This window comes from Myotis nattereri (genome assembly GCF_964212035.1).
Source record: "Myotis nattereri genome assembly, chromosome: 17".
NCBI classification, from domain to species: domain Eukaryota; kingdom Metazoa; phylum Chordata; class Mammalia; order Chiroptera; family Vespertilionidae; genus Myotis; species Myotis nattereri.
Window position 1 is genome coordinate 31,374,276 of NC_138092.1, and position 21,926 is coordinate 31,396,201.

Here is a 21,926-nt window from a genome sequence, read left to right on the forward strand (position 1 = left end):
GACTCCGTAAAGGGGGCATCGGCAGCATAACCTTTTTTTACTTTAAAAGTCACCTCGCTTGGCATGAAAGGGGTCCTCTTTATTTGGCACAGGATCCCCTTCCAGAGAGTCAATAATTGATGATTGTGTGAGAAACTACAAACACATTTTCCTGAGGGAGTTTCTAGGAAGACGTTTACCTGCCTGAGCCAGACAGATTGAGATGATTTTAAAACTAACCTTCCTTCCAAACCTGGCCAGGTGGGCATTGTCTTCTAGTTCATTTTTCACTACTCTCCAGGACACTTAAACCCTCCTCTTCCCTTCGGGGTGTGGAATTCAAAACTTAATAGAACTTTTATTGTCATTGTTGTTAACTAAAATCTTTGGAAAGCTCTGTCTGTAGTATCCACCGCCTCTCCCTCCATTGTCTAACTCCCACACCCTCCCGCATTCCTGGTTTCTGTTTATGGGATCACCATTCTTGCAGTGACCCTTGGCTTCATCTTTTTCTTCTTCTTATTTTTCATGCCACAGGCCAATCCCATCCAATTACTTCATCCTAAGAGGATATTTGCAGTGTTTCTCACATCCATCCCCATCTCTCCCGTCCCCTGGTGCTCTTCCTAGTTGAGTCCCTTCATTTTTAATGCCTGAGCCAAGGCCACAGTGCTGTAACCACCCCCCATCATCTCCTCTCCCAAGCCATCCTACTCATGGCTACCGAATTCATTTTTATTATTATTTTTTTATTTTATTATTATTATTATTTTTTTGCTTACAGTATTACATATGTGTCCCTTTTTTCCCCCCGCCCTTGACAATCCCCTGGCCTCCCCTACCCCCCAGTGTCTTATGTCCATTGGTTATGCTTATATGCATGCATACAAGTCCTTTGGTTGATCTCTTACCCCCCTTCCTCCTGCCCCCCAACCCTCCCCGGCCTTCCTGCTGCAGTTTGACAATCTGTTTGAGGCTGCTCTGCCTCTGTATCTATTATTGTTCAAAAGTTTATAATGGTCTCTATTATCCATGACGAATTCATTTTTATAAAGGACTGTTTTCTTATCACACTCCTGCTCAGAATTCTTCAATGGCTCCCCAGTGCCCACAGAGTAAAGGGCTCACTCTCCTTTGCTCTGCAGTGAGTCTTCAGAAGTCCCCATCCTCCCTCACAACCACATCTCTGGCACCTGCCTTTCATGGAGGCTGGGCCAGGCCAAAACCACCCTGGAGCTCTCTGTCCTTGCACCCAGACGTCCTCACTTCTGTCCTCTCCTGCTACATGCCTGCCTCTGTCTACATTTTCATTTCCCCTAACTTTTGGGTACTCCATTGCTCCAATCCATTTCAGGCCCAACTCCGTTTCCCCCTCCTCCCTGCCACCTGTCCTAATTCAGGCTCCCACAGTCCCCCTCCCGCCCTGCATCCCAGCGCTGACTCTGAGCCACACAGCAGCAGCCTTGCTGTGCTGTAATCCAGGTACTTTAGCCTATGATTCCTCAACAGAGTGAATGGAGAGTTTTGTCTACATTGTGAGGGCTGAGGGCGGGGGAGAATGGAATGAAATTTGGGGTGGAGGAATACCAATCTATCCCGAGAACATTGTAAGGAGGAAAACCAGAAAGTATTTTCTTAAGTAATCACATTCAAACATCTTTTGATTTTCCTTCAGACAATTATTTTCTTTTTAAAAAAAATATATATTTTATTCATTTCAGAGAGGAAGGGAGAGGGAGAGAGAGAAACATCAATGATGAGAGAAAATCATTGATTGGCTGCCTCCTGCATCCCCCAAACTACATGCCCAGGAATCGAATAGTGACCTCTTTCCTGGTTCATAATTCAACGCTCAACCACTGAGCCACACCGGTCAAGCCAGACAATTATTTTCTATAGGAGAACTGAAAAACAATGCCTCCCACTCTTTTAAAAGACATTTCTTTTGTCTGGAGGAGGCAGACCTAGCCTCATCCAATCGTTTAGGTACTAGTAAAATAAAAGGCTATTTTGGTTCTGAAAACATCACAGCTGAAGCTGCAGGGTTTCTGATGGGAGGGTTAATTGGTAAATGTGCGAAGTGGTAAAAAGATCAGCTCTGTTCCTTGAGGGAACCAATGACAGGGCCACAACGTGAGGGCCTGGAATGTCTCAAAGCCATATGGGCCTGTGCTTATCAAAGAACTGAAACTTCTTGTTGCTGCCTGGTGGGCAGTGCATTCTACAACCAAAGGAAGGATGAGGGAAGAATTTAAATAGGAAGCAACATGATTGGGAGGTTATGTTCTCTATGTTTGCACCCCTCTCCCAACAAGAATTATCTGTTGAAATTCTAACCACGGAAGATGATGGGATTAGCAGGGGGCCTTTGAGAGGCGATTAGGTCTTGAGGATAGAGCCCTCACGCAGGGGATTAGTGCTCTTATAAAAGGGGCTCCAGAGAGACCCCACCCTTCCACCAAGAGGTCAAGAGGACGCGCAGCAAGGAGGTGCTGGCTATGAGCCAAGAAGAGGGCGCGCCCCCCCCCCCCCCCCCCCGCCCCCAACCACGCTCGCACTGGGCCTCGGACTCCACGCCTCCAGACGGTGAGGAATACATGTTTGCAGTTTATACCTCATCTCTAGGATTTTGTTATAGCAGCCGAAACAGACTGAGGCGCACGGGTGTTTCTCTGTTATTGGTTAATGGCTTCAGGAACGAATCCTGTTCAGAAAAAGGACACATTATAAAAGGGAAATTTTGTATGCACTCTACTTATTAGGTTACAGAAAGTAATTCTGCACATTGTTTTAAAATATCTCATAGAGAAAGATGTAGAGATAGAGATGTGATATAGATATGACCACAGAAAAGAAAAGAAAATGGGCCTATTTATTTGAGCGTCAGGACAAAGGGACAAAGAGAAATTGCCCCTCCTGGTGTTCCACTACTGGTCCTCAAATGAGTTTCATGACCAGAGACTTCCTCCTCGGTGTGGGTATGACTGAAAACGCCAGGGAAGCTATGGTCATTTGCTCTCTTTTCTGGAGGTGGGATCTGCCCACGGAGACGTGTTTATGTAGTTGCTTGGCTTGTTCTCTGGGGGAAGTTTTAGTGTCTAATTGGATCTCTAACTGGAGCGAGTCAGATGTATGAGAAAGTCGTCCCACCTCCTGGCTGTCCTTTCGAGTCTTCTCCCAGTGCATCCTCCGCCCATCCACCCTCCCCATTCACCTGCTCCACTCCAAACCCTGTCCATCCGAGCTCCACTAGCTTTCCTCTGGTCTTTGTTCCCTCAGGCGGAAAGCTGTCCCGTAGGCTTGAGAAGAAATGACTCGGCAATAGTGGAAATCAAAATATTTCTTCAGCCAGAGCAGAATTGTCTGTAATCCCTAAATGCTTTAAAGACAAAGCACTTACTAAGTTGTGTTTGTCTTTTTCACTGGGAGGGAGAAGATAGAAGGATGCTCTGCACCAGAAAAGCTCCCCATGCTGTCTGACAATTGCTGCAGCTTTTCCTTCCCAGCTCCCAAGCTTAGGTCATCATTAGCAGAACTTCTACAGCTGTTTAGCTAGAACACCTGTGAGATATGTCATGATCCCCTTTAATTATTTCAATAACCTATTTATAGCTCAAGACATAGCTTCAATGTGTCCAATATATTTTATACTTATACTATAAGACTATATAAAGTGCCTCTGAAGTCTACGAGGTTCAATTTGTCTCCAAGACCAGGTATTGATGAATACTATACTTATATCTTAATGACATGACCACACTAACATATGCAATGTGATATAATAGCCATGATGTTTTTTATTATCCCCTAATTAAGAGGAAAGGGTAAAGGTTTTCAGTACCATGACAAGAAGGCTAAACTAGCATAAAGCTATGTAAGAGATGCTCCTTTAATTTACATCTGAGTTGTAGCAAATAAACCAGGCTAAGTTGAGACCACTACTATCCACAATAGTTGGCAATTAAAAGGGAGGGGGTGAGAGCAGGATGGAGGGGGTGAATGGGGAATATAGAGGGTTATCTGTAATACTTTCAACAATAAAATAAAAGTAAGGGACAGTTGAAGAGGGGGATGAATATCAGAATGAAATGTGTAAAGAGAATGTGAGAATGGGTGGGGAATACATAAGAATTTATCACTGATACATTGTCCTGGGGGAGAAAAATCTAGAACATGATACTTTCCAAATCATACTAGGACGTTAGAGACTTCTCAATTTGGCTGAATAGGAATATGCCTTTTTGTTTTGATTTCTTAACTGGAATTGAGTGCCACATTCTTCTAGCTATTGCTTCTGGGGGAAATTATTGCTAATTACTTTTTCCACTCACAAACTTGATCGTTAAACAATACATGTTGAAAGAACTGTGAGAAATCAAGACCAGCATTGTTCCCGGGTCATTCTTCATTTCCTCCCCTTCCTTGTCTGTTCCCAAACTTATTCACTTCTCTTTTTCTTTATGTTTTCTTTTTTGCTTAGTTTTATTCTTTTATTTATTTGTTTTTATTTTTCAATATGGTTCACAATTAATATTATTTTTAGTTTCAAGTATACAACATAGTGGGTAGATAATCATATACTTTACAAAGTGGTCAGCCCGATATTTCTAGTTCCCATCTGGCACCATACCTAGTTATTACAATATTACTGACTAGAGGCCCAGCGCACAGATTCATGCACCAGTGGGTCCCTCAGCCTGGCATGCTCCCTCTCGCAATCCGGGACCCCTTGGGGGATGTTGGACTGCCGGTGTCAGCCCGATCCCCACAGTCCGACATCCCCTGAGGGATGTAGTAGTGCACAAAGCGGCAGGTGGCCGGGGAGGAGCCCAAGCCCTGGCTGGGTGCCTCGCTGCTCCCACTCATCCCGGCCCCGCTGCACCTGCCACCACTGCTCAGTAGTGCGCTGCCATGGAGGCAGGAGACGCTGTGAGCTCAGCATCTGGCACCCATCAGTCAGCTGAGTGGCACTCCCGCTGTGAGAGCGCACTGTGTTAAGTGTCTGTTCCCTGGTGGTCAGTGCACGTCATAGCGGCCGGTCAAACGGTCATTTGGTCGTTCAGTCGTTTGGTCGCTTAGGCTTTTATATAGATAGATTACATTCCCTATGCTGAACTTTATGTCCCCGGGGCTATTTGGTAGCTATCCATCTGTAGTTCTTTATCCCTTCATCTTTTTCACCCAGTACTCAAACGCCCCTCCCCTCTGGCAACCATCACTCTGTTCTCTGCATCTATGAGTCTGTTTCTAATTTGTTTGTTCATTAATTTTGCTTTTCAGATTCCACATATAAGTGAAATCATATGGTCTTTTTCTTACAATAGCCACATTCTAGTCAATCATGAAGAGGCAGTGCATTCTGTTCTTTAATTTGCTTTCATACATTAATCCTATTCCTGAAATTAAATGACTCAGTGAAAGGAAAAAAAATCACAATTTGAACAAGACAGATATTCAAACATGTAAAATAAGTGGCTAAATTCACACAGTCAGTTTTAGGAATTTTCTTTTGCTATCTACTCAGAGAAAAACTAATTCACCATTATGTGTCTCCTTTGTCCATTTGTAAAAACAACTTGTAGTATTCATGTGTTTTCTGTTTTAAGATATCATAATAAACAGCATCATGTGCCTACTACTTACCATTTACAATGCAAATAATGTGCTTGAATCTCAGGAACATCTGGTGGCCAATGCTGGCCACTGGTCACTGATGTAGCAGGGTCCTACGTTTCCTGACAAAATCAGCTCTGAGCTCTGAGGGTAAGCACCACGGGGTGGGGGAAGAAGAGGAGGAATTCTCTCCTTTCTATGACCTGGCCTCCGCAGGCACATGGGATCCCTTCAGCCATGCTCCATTGGGCCACTGGGGATAGTCATAAATCCTAATTCAAGGGGAAGGATCATAAGCCCCAAAAGCCCCATCTCTTGTTGGGAGGAGTGTTGGTGACAGTGTTACAAGAGCATGCATGATGGGGTAAAATACATAGGAGCAGCCACCAATGGGAAATGCAATTTTCCACAACAGAGAGAGCCTGGGATTTAGTCAACCCCACGAAACATGTCTCATGGCAGGACTCCTTAGGTGGATAGAGAAGGAAAAGATCGGAGAAGGTTTCTGACTAAGGATAAAGGCAGTCTTTATAGAGGAAGCAGCGCTTGAGTTGTATCCTGATTGGGCAGGACTCCGATTCATTTATTCATTGAGTGCCCACTTGGTGTGTGGATGGTAAGTGGAGAACATCATAGAACATTCTACTTCCCTTTTAAAAAAATATATTTTATTGATTTTTTACAGAGAGGAAGGGAGAGGGATAGAGAGTTAGAAACATCAATGAAAGAGAAACATCAACCAGTTGCCTCCTGCACACCCCCTACTGGAGATGTGCCCACAACCCAGGTACATGCCCTTGACCAGAATCAAACCTGGGACCCTTCAGTCCGCAGGCCGACGCTCTATCCACTGAGCCAAACCCAGTAGGGCTTCCCAAAGCCCAGAGCTGAAGGTGATCTCTAGAGAGGGGGTCAGGACTTCCTCATTAGTCAATGGCTCATTTACACTCTTGCCTCTCTCCTTTCACTGTAACGTTCCTCCTAGTGTTGCTAGAAGCTTACAGTGCTGTCGAGACCATGAATCATACTTTCCTGGTTTCCTTCAGTCTCTACTCCAACAGATAGCAGGACCATGGGAGACAGAATTAGGGAATCTGCAGACCGAGCTAGAAACTGTTTAGTATTACTAAGGTGAAATTTTATGTAAAACATACCCAATCCAATGAAATAGTCTATTTGCAGACCATTGAGTTGCCATTTTTTACATCTTCAAAGAAACCAAATTCCTTGTGATGTGTGAATTCAAGTATTTAAAAATATATAGAAGAAACATTTTTTAAAAAATGTATTTTATTGATTTTTCACAGAGAGGAAGGGAGAGGGATAGAGAGCTAGAAACATCCATGAGAGAGAAACATCGATCAGCTGCCTCCTGCACACCCCCTACTGGGGATGTGCCCACAACTATGGTACATGCCCTTGACCGGAATCGAACTTGGGACCCTTCAGTCCCGCAGGCTTATTTATGCTCTATCCACTGAGCCAAACCGGTCAGGGCTAGAAGCAAATATTTTTATAATTCCATTTTCTGTTTGATTCCATATGGCATAGAGGTCCAAAGCTTTTACTTGTTGACAAGGAAGTGCACAGAAAAATCTACAGTAATTATTCACTGGACCAAAGAAACTAACAATCTCATAGGCATGATTGTGATTTTTGAATCCTATCAATTACTCTGTCCCTGAGTAAATGAAATTTTTGCTGATACTAGGGCATTGGGTATTTTTGTTTTATTTTATTTTTAAATATATTTTTATTGATTTCAGAGAAGAAAGGAGAAGAAGAGAGAGATAGAAACATCAATGATGAGAGAGAATCACCAATTGGCTGCCTCCTGCACATCTCACACTGGGGATTGAGCCTGCAACCCGGGCATGTGCCCTGACCAGGGAATTGAACCTTGACCTCCTGGTGTATGATTGATGCTCAACCACTGAGCCATGCTGGCTGGGCAGGCATTGTTTTTTTTAATAGCTACAAGTCTTATATTTTATTGCAGAAAAACTTCTTAAAGTAGGATATGCCCCAGATTTATACATCAGCAGTTCAGCAAAGAAGTGTTCCCTGTTTTTAAACCCATATACATATAAAATAACTTGCTTTGGGAACTCAGTGTAAATTCTAAGACTCTTCTCTGATAATGAAAAACTTGACCATAATTCAACTGTGATTACTTTTCTCACATATATAATTAGCATATAACTTTAGGCTTAACTTGAAAGATCATCAAATACCTTCACAGTGAAGAACTCTGCAATTTTAATTCTAATAGAGGATCATATTTAAAAACACAGTATTTTCAAAATGCTAAGAATTTCATAGGGTGAAGAAATTAATTTTCTAGGTTGGAGAATATTTTTTAAAAATGAAGGCAAAATAAAGACATTTCCAGATAAAGAACATCTAAGAGAAATTGTTGTTAGCAGACTCACCTTACCAAAAAAAAAAAAAAAATTCAATCAAGTTCTTCAGGCCAAAACCAAGTAACCTCAATTAGTTCCAGTAAAGATAATTATATAATTATAAAAGATGACATAACTGCCTATTTCCACTCCTGGTATAGACTCAAGAGAAATGAAAACATATGTCCACACAAAAACTTGTACAGAAATGTTCATGAAGCAGCAGTATTCATAATAGCCGAACAGTAGTCAAAACCCCCAAAATGTCCATCCACTAATTAATGGGTAAATGAAATGAAATTTATTTGGAAATTTAAAGAAATAAAGTACTATTATGTGCTACTTCTGAGCTCAAACACACCAGTACAAGGGTACCCCCTCCTCAGAGATCTGGATCCCAGTCCACGAGCTGGAAATGCATGCACCAGGGCTTCCTCAGCCCTGGGCTGTGTCAGCTGCTCAGAGCTCCTCCTTAGCGGTCTAAGTGTTAATAAATCTAACCCATTCCTTCTTTTCTCTCAGGCATAGTAGTGTTGCTTCTTCCTGCAATTGTTACTCTGTGATGCCTGCACGTTTGTTTACCTGTCCAGCTACCTGTTCACAATTCCTTATATTAAAGTCTCTGTGTTCATTGGCCTCTGCCTCCTGACTGCACTTACCTCACTCCCCTCCTATGAAGTCGTATTGCCAAAAAAATCAAACCAAAACCCAATGGAGGCATACAACACTACCTGAACCTGAGTCTGATCAAGCGCTGAGAAACCAATTTGTAAGAAATACAGGAAGCAGAGGAACATGTAACATACCACAGGAGTGTAATCAGCAAAAACCAGACTGTGGAAAAATTACAGAAGTGACTGTTTCTTAATCACAAAAATAACAAATTGCCAAGGGGAAGGAAAAAAACCCACCTTTACAAATATGCTGTTACAGGACAACCCAGGAAATCTTAATGCTCACTGACTGGGTAATTGATATTATTAAGGAATTGTGGTGCTGTGTTCTTTTTTAACAATTGTCGGTGAAAGTGCAAAGTAGCAACTGGAGGGAATAACCCTGTGAGAGACAGATAATGATCCCCATAGCCATGACCTCGTCTGCAGAAGCTGTGAGTATGTTATGTTACCTAGAGCGGGGAGTTAGGTTGCACATGGAATTACGGTTGCTAATCAGCTGACCTTAAGATGGGGAAATTTTTTAAAAATATATTTTTATTGATTTCAGAGAGGGGGAGAGAGATAGAAACATCAATGATGAGAGAGAATCATTGATTGGCTGCCTTCTGCAGGCCCCACACTGGGGATCAAGCCCAAAACCCGGGCATGTGCCCTGATTGGGAAGAGAATGTGAACCTCCTGGTTCATAGGTGGACACTCAACCACTGAGCCACGCCAGATGGCCAGGCAAACTAGACTACTTTAAAATTCATTAAATAGTTCTATCTCCCACGTTCAAAGCTCCCCCAGGCCACCGCTGCGGGTAATTTTTCTCCACCAGTCCCCTCCTCAGGGCCCAGCTTCAGTGGTTCATCTTTTCTCTTCCTGGCTTCATTCCCCCAACCTCAAAGGCCTCCCTGCTTTATTATGTGGAGAAAGTCGCCCTCGCCTCATCTCCACCTTCTACCTTCAGACATGATCTTCACAGTATTTAGCGAACAAAGGCCTTTCCAAAGCCCAGCGTAAACCATCCCCTCCCCTATTAACTGTGGGGATTATAAATCAATTGTTTAAAGTCGGCCTTTGGGATAGGATATGGAATTGAATTCCAATATGATATTTATAGGGACATGATATGAATACTGAGGCATCTAAATCCCAACAGTAAGTTACAATGAACGGACGTGAACTATATCAAATATATAAATGTTTTCTTATTGAAGATAAACTTATTACAGGTACCTGCTGGGAATTCCTGACAAATTCCAATAAAAGAATTGTTAACTGCACAGTTAGATAGGATTTTGGAGACAATATATTACTGACTAATAAATATCCCACAGTTACGTGTCTTTCTTCGAATAACACTCAATGATTTTCATTATTTAAATAACAGTGGCACATCGGAATTGTTTCATTGTCACAATCAGAACTTTGAAAGAAGCCCAACAGGCTACAGAACGGCTGCGTTGCTTTACTCTCAAGCAAGCTGTCACGGGAATGGCCCCAGCAGGTATCAGTTGCTTTTAAGGACAACCTAAGGATGGCGTTCCATAGCGTCCTTCGGTGTCCCGAGAAGTCACTACATTGGCTCTGCTGTCCTAAGAGACCACAGTCCGGTACCCTCACGGGGGCCTGGTGCCCAGCGATGTGGACGAGCCGTGTCCAGGCAGATGCAGAAGCATCCCATCAATGCACCACACACTTTGTGTCAGAGGAATAACTGGACAGGGCCACCATCACCAGAGATTCAGACAGAAAGTATAAAAAAATTAAAACCATAAGCATCAAATGCTGATGACAACAAATTGCTTTCTCTGGGGAGAACCAGTGGAGACCATCAGGAAGCAAGTGATATCATGATTCAGCAAGAACTTTAATATGTCAGATGCTAAAAATACCTAGTAGACATGTGCCACCCCTGCCCATTGCCCTCTGAATTAAAATATGTGCCCAAGTGCTTTATCTGGCACCAGGGGCTCATTTACAAATGATTATGAATAAAGGGATTCCCTTTCTGAACAGGTGGGCCTCAGGTACTGGTAACAGAGCATCTGTATGACCTGCACATCAGGTTGCTAGATTTGTGAGCATTCGCAAGAGCTTACATATGACACAGGATAGCATGTTGGCAAGTTGAATTGCAAATCGTGAAAGCCAGAATTGGGCTGGCCAGTGTATTTGGCCAATGTCAGACCTCACATGCAAGGTCAGACGTGCATCCTTCTTGGTGCTTCAGATGATGGATCTGCATGTGGCTTTGACTCGTGGCTCAAATAAGTCCCCAGGTATGAGTTTATGTGCCCATATTAAAAGCTTTCACATGAAACATGTGTTTTTATCAGACGGAACTGATTGTGAAGCTCAAGCCATGATTTGGAAAAAGATCTGTGTTCTGATGTGGGTACTGGTCAGACTTCGTAATGTAGTATCTGAATCCCAGGGACAAGGGGCTGAGAGCAGAGAAAGCAGAGGGCGGGGAGAGCCCAAATCTCCGTGGAGCCCTGGAGCATTCCTGTGGAACTGTCCTGACAAGCGTAGAAACTAGGTACGTGGGCAGGCGTGGGACTGTCATGGGGACAGTCGGAGGGTGACTTCAGGAACTACACGGGAGGGAACCGAGGCCAAGCATATTATGGTAGTGATGGCCACATCTCACTCCAGACTTGCCTGACCTTTAACAAAAGACTCGTGAAAACTTTCATTCTGGGGATAAGCTTCAACCATGGTATTCCCGTGTTCGCAGCAGGTTATGGAGTTCCCCTCAAAATCCATCCTGAGGAATTGCTCACTTCATCTGCATATAACTTTTGTCTCCGTAGGCCAGCCCACATTGTGATTTAAAATAAAGTTGTCCAGCCTGGCCTGCATAGCTCATGGTTCATCGTTGACCTATGAACCAAGAGGTCACAGTTCGATTTCCTTGACCTATGAACCAAGAGGTCACGGTTCGATTTCCGGTCAGCTTGGGACTCAATCCTCAGTGTAGTGTGTGCAGGAGGCAGCCGATCAATGATTCTCTCTCTTCCTCTCTGAAATGAATTTAATATATGTATATTTAAAATAAAGCTGTCCAAACAGTAATTATGTGTAAATCCCTGACACCTCAATCCATCTGCAACCACAGCACCCTCACTCCATTAAAAAGCCCCTGCGCCCAGTTATTTCTGGAAGGTTTTCACTGAGGAGGGAGGATGGCGCCTATCCTTTCTGCTAACACCCTGAATCTGTCATTTTATTGTTCTGAGGCTCCTGTTCCCTGTGGTGAGGGTCACATCTGCTGCCTGCCAAGCTACTGAATCGCCACCCCCTTCCATGAATGCTGGAGTCACTTTAATTGGCTCGAAACCAAAAAAAAAAAAAAAGTAATTAGTTCTGTGCTATTTCTTTCTTTGTACCATATCTAGTCCCAAAGAATTTTAAGTCCAAAATTATGTACAATGAAACAAGATAATAAATAGGAATTGAGTTTATAGAAACATAATGGCAGAAAGATTTTTTTAAAAAGCTATGAAATTAGTTCATAAAACTCATGCCATAAAATTAGGTAGACTTGCTTGAAGTGGCCTGTAAATGTGGCTGTAAGCTTTCTAGCAGCCAATGTGAAATGGGAAGCATAAGAAAAATCAATTTAATTCTCAGTAACTGAGATCTGAGAGAACTGTCTCCTATAAAGTCCCACTTTTACAAGTCTCCGATAAATGTCTCACTTTTATAAAGAGTTTCTCTTTAACTTAGTACCCTGTATCTTCACCAATATTTTTATAGTAAACACAAGAGCATTCATAAGCTAATTTTTAATATTCCTTCAAGGTGTATCTATGGTCTGTTCTATAAAATGTTGTTTAGTAACCTCAGCGGAGGAGAGCAAAGACAACGCAGTTTAGGTCTGACGCAGAAGAGAGATGAGAGTATCTAGAAACAAGCTGCATAGCTCTCGGGCACACCTCCATGAAGACGGCTGCGTCAAAGTCACCCTTCTTAATAGGTACTTAGAAGTACAAGTATTCTGTGTTGCCAAAAACGGACACATATACATCTAGAGCAGTGGTTCTCAACCTTCTGGCCCTTTAAATACAGTTCCTCGTGTTGTGACCCAACCATACAATTATTTTCGTTGCTACTTCATAACTGTCATGTTGCTACTGTTATGAATCGTAATATAAATATCTGATATGCAGGGTGGTCTTAGGTGACCCCTGTGAAAGGGTCTTCGACTGCCAAAGGGGTCGCGACCCACGGGTTGAGAACCGCTGATCTAGAGTCAGCTGAGTGAGGGGTAAGGTTAGCAAGTTCTTATAAAGCTGAGACATTGAAGAAAAGTTACATGTGGGAGAGAAGGCCACCCCTCCTGCGCTGGGGCGAGCTCAGGGTACAGGAAACCACAAGCAAGATTTTTTACTCCAGCCCTGGCCAGTGTGGCTCAGCTGGTTGGGTGTCATCTCATACACCAAGAGGTCACAGGTTTGATTCCCAGTCAGGGCACATGCCCAGGTTGCAGGCTCAATCCCCAGTAGGGGGCATGCAAGAGGCAGCCAATGGATGTTTCTCTCTCACTCCCTCTCCCTTCCTCTCTCTCTCAAATCAATAAAAACATATTTTTAAGATTTCTTACTCCAGTACACAGAAAAACAAGCTGTTGAGTCTCAAAGCCCTGTTATTGAAAACATGGAAACAATAATTTTTGTATGAAAAATTACCAAAACCTCAGCCCTCCCTCCCCCGCCCCCCCCCCAAATTTTTCCTTAAAATATCTGTTGAGCATCCAACTTTAAGTAGTGTAATGACTTACTGTACACCCCCAAGATAACTGATTCAATGGTTTGGCTGGATTTATCTGCTTTCCAGGGCTGTTAACTATCTGCCAATTGTAGGTTAGGGGTATAGGGGGGTCTATTAAAAATTAAGTGTGTTTTGTTTCTGAAGCCCTTCTTTCTGGAAATACTTGCAAGAAAAGACCAGTTGCCAATTGAGGTCACTCTTTCTTCATCGAACTAAAGCATGTGATCTGCTTATAATAAAATGCTTCTATTAATTTGCAGTGACTCAGAATGAAAACTTTATTCAGTCCTTTTCAACTTAGGTATGTTCAACTGAAAAGTAAGCACTTCGCTTCTGTCCAAACTTTGAAAAAAAATGTGGGTCCCTTTCAAACCCAATAAAAAGTCCATACTTTTATGGAAGGAGCATATTGACAACTCAAATGTAAAAATTCCACAATAAGTAATATGTATAATAGATCCCATTAGAAGGTGCTGATCAGATAATGTGGTCTGACTCTGAGTTTAAGAAAATAGCTCTGGCCGGATAGCTCAGTTGGTTAGAGCATTGTCCCAATATACCAAGGTTGCAGGTTCGATCCCCGGTCACAGGCACATACAAGAAACAACCAATGAATGAGAACAACCAATGAATGCATAAATAAGTGGAACAACAATCAATCTCTCTCTCTCTCTCTCTCTCTCTCTCTCTCTCTCTCTCTCTCTCTCTCTTAAAAGGAAACAAAAGAACAGACTAGTTCCACAGGAGCAAAATTTATTTACAACAGCTTCAGCTGACAGGAATCTTTCATCCTCAGTGGAGTCCAGGGCTATGCCCCTCTGTGATTAGACACCCCCCCCCCCCATCCTCCTTGTTTCATCAAGTTGGTGGCTCCAAGTCAAAGACCTGAGGACCCATGGGTGGGGTTTAACCTTTAATCTATAAACCCGGAAACTGTCGGGGTAATTTATGCCAGTATTGGGCCCATTTCACCTTCTGTCTGTCTTTACCAATGCAAAACAAGAGAAATGCCTATTTATTGCAAAAGTCTTAAATGCAATGTCCCAGGAAGACGTAAAGTAGAAGAGATGGGAATTAGCCCTCTAACCTAGTTTCGTATCTGCAAACAATTCCATTCCCTCCAGTATCGACCCTGGAGCCCCATTCATCCCCCACAGCCCCACCATTACCTCACTATTATTTATTATATGACTCTTAAAGCCAGATACTTTGGATGATGAAACTGTTTCCATAATAAATTATTTCAACATCATTTATGGTTTATGGCTTAGAAGAAGGAAATCATATAATTTCGTTCCACTCCTGAATGTCCAAGCATTGTAGATATAATCCTATTCGTGCCAGTAAAGACATTAGGGAGAGAGAAATGCAGGCCCTTTTCCAGGCTTCCAAATAGGAAAAATATTTCTTAAAAAAATAAAGAACAAAGCCACCAAAATGGTCCAAGAAAACATTGGAGACATGGTGACAAAATAGAAAACAGTGTTATTCCTTAGAAAAAGTGAATCACAGAGCTGTAAACATCAAGTAATGCTTCAATATTGCCACTATAACATGGGTTTTACAAGGTGAAACAGTAACATAAGCTGAAAATATGAAGGAAATCTGGACATGTAATCAACACTTGATTTTTTTTGTAAAGTCTTTTAGATGAAGACATTCAAAAATTATAACGTCGGACCCACACTGTAGTCAAGAATGCATGACAGTAAGAGAGAGGCGACGTCAGCCATCACTGCCAGAGTTCCGATTGATGTTTAAAACCCAAGACTCTAATACTCCTCCTCCGGTACATCCCATGCTGAAGAAATAAATGTCGAGAGAGCAGAAGACCTTTCCACTAGACAGAACACGGTGCCGGAATGAGAGTTAAGGGAATTTGATTCTGACATGACCCCATCAAATCCCAAACCTCATTGTGCTGATAGAGATCAGAGGCAAAAGCAAAAAGGTTGAATCTACACTTGTGTGCCAGTAAAAATTCCATGGCAGGTTTTACAGGGAGAGCAGCTGACATTTGGGGAACGTATGGCGGACGTGGCTGAAATACCAAAGAGAAGTCGGCCAGATCGAACGTCTACTTCCTGCAGGTATGTGAGCAACAATGCGGGGGTGCAAAAACTCACTGTTCAGAAAGCCTTTGTTCCTGCCAGCCACATACCCCGCCCTGAGCTATCATGTGTGCTAAGTGGGAACATACAACAAAAATACCCGGAGCAGGCGAGGTCCTGACAGCTGAGGGCCTCGGTTGTCACCAAGAACTTGGCCTTCCTGGTGACTGTGCAAAGGATGGTCTCCAAACTGGAGTGACATGGAGAAAAAAAGGGGTCATGAACTTTCTGAATCATTCTGTAAACTAAACCATATTTCTTTTCATGGGTTCTTAGGTCTTGTTTTTTAAATGTTTCAAGAATGTTCTAAAAACTTTCCATTTTGGCCCGGCCGGCATGGCTCAGTGGTTCAGGAGGTCATGGTTCGATTCCCAGTCAGGGCACATGCTTGGGCTGCGGGCTCGATCCCCGGTGTGGGGCATGCAGGAGGCAGCCGATCAATGATTCTCTCTCATCATTGATGTTTCTATCTCTCTCTCCCTCTCCCTTCCTCTCTGAAACCAATAAAAATATTTTTTAATATAAAAAATAAAAACTTTCCACTTTTCAGTATTGGAAACTCAAGAGGACTGGAAAATTCACTTGCATACGGATTGCTCTTGTGGTCTCATTGGGTCCTGAAATCCGTGTCAAAGTTGAATAAATAATTTTACAGGGGAAACCTGTTAGGATCTCTGGTAGCATGATTTGCAAGTGATTAGCCAAAAGAAATAAATAGCTGCCAGGGTTTATTGTGGAAATCTTTCATTTAACACCCAGCGAACTTTACTGCACAGCTATTATTTGGTGGGCGCGGGAGAACCCTCAGAACCTGGGCGCAAGTTTGGAGACAAACACCAATCATATTCAGGAGCAACTATAAGGCGGTGTTGTCTGCTTCTTGTAATCAACCCAGTCCTGTCTCTTGTGATCAAAGGTTGGAGAACAAATGCAGTTAAACAGGGATGTCCTAGAAATGACAACCAGAAATAGACTTAACACGGTTTCCGTAAATAAAACTGAGGACAGGAGAGCAAGGTGCTGAAGCTGGAGTTTCCCAGGAAGGGTGGAAATCTGTGCTCCGGCCCGTTGCACAACCCAATTACCAACCAATGTCACCCAAGATCCAGGGAGTGTGTTAAGGGCTTAGACCTGCTCTGTCCGGCGTGGCTTATGTCCAATGTGCACTTGAAATGTGAGTGGTCACCCTGCCTGGTTAGGCTCAGGGTGTCGGCCTCCGAAGGGTCTCAGGTTCGATTCTTGGTCAAGGGCACATACCTCAGTTACAGGTTCCCAGGCCTGGTTGGAGTGCAGGCAGGAGGCAACCAATTGATGTGTCTCTCTCATGTCAATATTTCTCTCTCTCTCTCTCTCTCTCTCTCTCTCTCTCTCTCTCTCTCTCTCTTGCTCTCACTCTCTCTCTCTTCCTCCCTCCTCCCTTCCTTCCACTCTCTCTTGAAATCAATGGAAAAAATATCTTCCAGTGAGGAAAGAAGAAGGAGAAGGAGGAGGAGGAGGAGGAAGAAGAGGAAGAGGAGGAGAAGGGGAAGGAGGAGGAGGAGGAGGAGGAGGAGGAGGAGGAGGAGGAGGAGTGTGGCTGGTGAGCAAATTGAGATGTAACTTCAATGTAAAATAGATGCCAGATTCCAAAGGCAATATGAAAAAAAATGTAAATCATCTCATTAATGATTTATTTATGTTGATTATATGTTGAAATTGTAATATTTTGGATATATTGGTTAAACAAAATATAGCATTCAAATTAATTTTACTCGTTTCTTTTTATCTTTAATGTGGCCACTAGCAATTGACTAATATATGGCTCACATTACATTTTTATTGAACAGCTCTGGCTTAGACTCTTGAACACGAGAAAACTGAGTTCAAATCCACGCATCAGTTGTGTGATCTTGAGCAAGTCACTTCACCTTCCTCACCACTTGCCATCTACCACTTTCTGTTGTTTTTTTTCTTTTCTTTTTAATATATTTTGTTGATTTTTTACAGAGAGGAAGGGAGAGGGATAGAGAGTTAGAAACATCGATGAGAGAGAAACATTGATCAGCTGCCTCCTGCACATCTCCTACTGGGGATGTGCCCGCAGCCCAGGTACATGCCCTTGACCGGAGTCGAACCTGGGACCTTTCAGTCCGCAGGCCGACACTCTATCCACTGAGCCAAACCGGTTTCGGCACACTTTCTGTTTTAATTGGTGGGGAAACCTTAAAGAGTTGTTTTTAGGGTGAAGTTTACCAAGGTAACTCATGCAACACAAGTCTTCCATAAATTTCAGCAAATATTTTCAAAACCATCTCAGCTATGCAGTGACCTTTCCCCCCCCCCCCCACTTTTTTTTTCATTTCACTGCTAGCCCTCAACTTTAAGGAATCACATGATCTAAATTGACCTAGGATCCTTACACAGGAAGTGGCATTTTCTACTCCCTTTGGGGTCATTGTTTTCAACCTTCCTTGTTTGGTCAATTCCTACTCAATCCTTCAAGACCTAACTCAAATGCATCTCCTGTAACAACTTCCATGCCTCCCCTTCCTGATTAATGACTCTCAACACTGTCCATCTAATATTTATTTAACAAGTTTTGATTGAGCACCCACTATGTGCTAGCTTTGTTTTAGGCTCGAATAGAGTAGTGAGCAAAATAATATTCCTGTCCCAACAACATTCTGCATTCTTGCAGAAAAGACAATAAACAAAAGCACACATAGCATCGTGCCAACAAAGAGAAATTTGGGGGAAAATAAAGTGGGGCCCCTTGACCTGGCCTGTGGGATCAGGCCGAAACAGGCTCTCCGACATCCCCTGAGGGGTTCTGGATTGCGAGAGGGCACAGGCCAGGCCAAGGGACCCCACTGGTGCACATTCGGGGCCTGGGAGGGACTTGGGAGGTTGGCCAGCCAGGGAGGGACCACGGGAGGGCTCCAGGGCATGTCAGGCCCGTCTGGCTCAGTCCCAATCGGCTGGACCCCAGCAGGAAGCTAACCTACCAGTCGGAGCATCTGCCCCCTGGTGATCAGTGCACGTCATAGTGACTGGTCGACCAGTTAACTGTCTGCCCCCTGGTGGTCAGTGCACATCCTAGTGAGTGGTTTAGCGGCCTTAGCATATCATTAGCATATTACGCTTAGATTGGTTGAACAGACAACCAGATGACCAGACACTTAGCATATTAGGCTTTTATTATATAGGATAAAGGATATATAATATTTTATTTAATATAATATTTAAGTCTGATCTATATTCTTATTCCCATCATGATTATTAAGTCCAAGAAGAAAGCCAAGGAGGAGAAGAAAAGATAGAGCCATGGATATCTCAGATGGTAAAGAGTGAGTCATAATTTGCTTCATCTCCCAGTAATTGAGTGGTTTGCAGAGTTCAGAAGTGTCCATGCACACAAGTCCAGCCAGCCTCATCTGTAACTTTCCACAGTGGAATAATACTGATGACTTCCATTTGTTTTCTTTCCATTAGTTGCAGCTGTTTTCTACTGTTATTTATTTTATTATTGTTAATTATTTGAGCAATTAATACAGATTTATTTTGTCTTGATGGCCTGGGGCTATGTTACTAAGGGTACAAATTTTCAAGTCAAACAAATACATGGACTTGGCTGGTGTGGCTCAGTTGGTTGAGCGTTGTCCCGTGTACTGAAAGGATGGGGGTTTGATTTCTGGTCAGGGCTTATGCCCAGGTTTTGGACTTGATCCCCAATAGGGGGTGTGTGGGAAGCAGCCAACCGATGTTTCACTATCACATAATGTTTCTCTCTGCCTCTCTAAAAATCTTTTTAAAAATAGAGAGAGAGAGAGAGAGAGAGAGAGAGAGAGAGAGAGAGAGGAAGGAAGGAAGGAAGGAAGGAAGGAAGGAAGGAAGGAAGGAAGAAGAAAGAAAGAAAGAAAGAAAGAAAGAAAGAAAGAAAGAAAGAAAGAAAGAAAGAAAGAGAAGATGAATCACAGTAGACTTCCTTCATTTCAGATTCTCCTGAAGTCAGATAACAGGGAGTCTGGGGACCATACACTCTTGGCCAAAAAGAAAAATGTTATAGCCAACAATCACTTATATCAGCTATGCATCTTTGAAACCATTTGCCTCAGTCAGCTCATTTTTCGCAGGACACCTCCAATGAGATGAACGTGTACATACACATATTTCAGCCAGTAAGTAAGGCTAAAAAGGGGTGGAAAATACATTGACCAGAGTTCTCTACCATCAGATCACAAGGGGAGGGTGCTGTATTGTTCATAAAATTCTTTGGGTCTTAGCTGAGACCGAGTTGCTAAGCCAGCCTGACTTCAGCTTTCAGAAAATATACTCTGCACAACAAACCTAAACTCATGATGGTCCTAATAAAGAACCAGTAAATTAAACCAAATATTTAGAGGCCAATTTTTTAAAAATAAAGATCATTTGTTCAGAGTGATGATGCCAACAGGGTTTTGCTCATTGTGTGGGTCTCCTTTTCACAACGCGGCCTAAGTAGACTGCCCAAACCTCTGGAGCCTGCTCCAGAATCTCACTGGGAACACTGGCATGAATGAACAGTAAGTCTGAATTACCTGATAATTTGTAAATAGCACTTCCTTAATTACCATCAAGAATTTTCACACACACACACACAGCACTATTGGCTAACCAGGGATAGCCTAAAAAATGAATGCTGATCACATTTAATGCAAAGTTGCTGCCTGGCAGATTCAAAGGAACACTCGTCCGGAGTCAGGTGATCTGGTTCTCATCACAGTCTTGTTTATTCTGTGTGGGCTGGTACAAGTCAGCTGACCTTCTCGTTCCTCTAACTTCTCATCTTAAACATGAGGGGCGTCTGCTAATGATATCTATATCCTTTCCAGCTCCAAAATGCTAATTTTACATCTCTAAACATTTAAAGTAACACGTTGTCCCCACATAAACTAATCTCGTTAAACTGATTTCCACGTAACTCCAGGAGGCTTGTGTAAGTAGGTTACACAGCCGCACGTTAGGAGCTCTGAATCGGGTTCTCCCGATTAACTTTCTCATAAATAGCACAGAAGTCAGCTGCAACCCAGTTTCGCCTGCAATGTCATGAAACCTAAATTAGTTGAATTTAAATTGGCGAGGTGTGAGTATGTGTTAGATCAAAACCAACTGTCAAGTAATTGTTCATGTTGTGTCCTGGGCCATTGTCTCTCTCGCTCCACAATCTGCCCAGGAAACTGTGAATTGCCCACAGCCTCCACTGACAGTCATGACCACTGGAAGTCTAACTCCAGACAACCCTCCCCTGAGCCCCAAACTCACGTTGACTCCTCATAGTCACCACGCCCGGAGTGCTTCTTCCAAGCCTGGCGCCCAGTGTCCTTGAACAGCTGGGCTCTGCGCTGACAGCACCTCTGCAGGTGGATGTTGTTATCTCCATTGCAAAGCGGAAGAGAGTGAATCTCAGAGAGGTCGCGCAGCGGACCAAGGTCACGCAGCTGATCGTTCTCAGGCCATGCTTCTAATCCAGGTCTTGCTGGCTGAGAAATCCATGCCCTTTCGACTGTTCCACAAGAGTGAACAATATAGTCAGAAGTGCTGGATAGCAAATCCTGGTAATTGTTCTGGATAAAAGTTTTCTCAGTGCAGAGACAGGTAGGTTTGGGGCAGGGGAGTTGGGGGGTGGGGGGGTAAGAAGCCACTAGTGCAGTGAGGACAAGGTCTGGAATTCGAGATCGAGAGCAGTGGATACTGAAAAACCGTTATCTGGGCAGAGTGGGAATCACTTCGTAGCCCCGGACAAAGAACGAAGGCCTCTGTAAGACCACGTGGGTCATCAAAGGGTATCAAGAGGGAGCAGGGAGTGATGTCTCTCCTGGGTTTCATATTTCAGGGGGAACATTCTGGAAATAACTTTACAAATGGTTTAGAGGGAAATGAAGAGAGATTAGAAATAGGAAGCTCATTGAGGAAACTATTGTAATAGGCCAGGTGCGAAGAGATTCAGGCCTGAACTGGGACAGTCACAGCAGGAAGGATAAAAAAGGATTCTGAATTTGGTGCACAGTTGAATTGGAGAGGTAGATAAGGGTGAGGTTATGTCACCCCAAAACCGTCCTTATTTGTCTTCACCTTGCTACCAATTAGAGCAGCGGTTCTCAACCTGTGGGTCGCGACCCCTTTGGGGTCAAACGACCCTTTCACAGGGGTCGCCTAAGCCATCGGAAAACACATATATAATTACACATTGTTTTTGTGATTAATCACTATGCTTTAATTATGTTCAATTTGTAACAATGAAATTGGGGGTCACCACAACATGAGGAACTGTATTAAAGGGTCGCAGCATTAGGAAGGTTGAGAACCACTGTATTAGAGTATGCCCCGATGGCACACATATTGCAAAGCCTGCCACCTCAGTGAGG

At 43.2% G+C, this 21,926-nt stretch overlaps 1 protein-coding gene across 1 annotated transcript in view; it reads left to right on the forward strand.

Moving 5' to 3' along the window:
• The first annotated feature begins 15,474 nt into the window (after positions 1 to 15,474).
• The window catches only part of RAB2A (RAB2A, member RAS oncogene family), a 142,273-nt gene continuing 135,821 nt past the window's right edge, over positions 15,475 to 21,926 (forward strand). The window contains exon 1 of the mRNA XM_081111501.1: positions 15,475 to 15,522. The gene's annotated coding sequence lies outside the window, so the exon portion shown is untranslated. The remainder of the gene's footprint in view (positions 15,523 to 21,926) is intronic.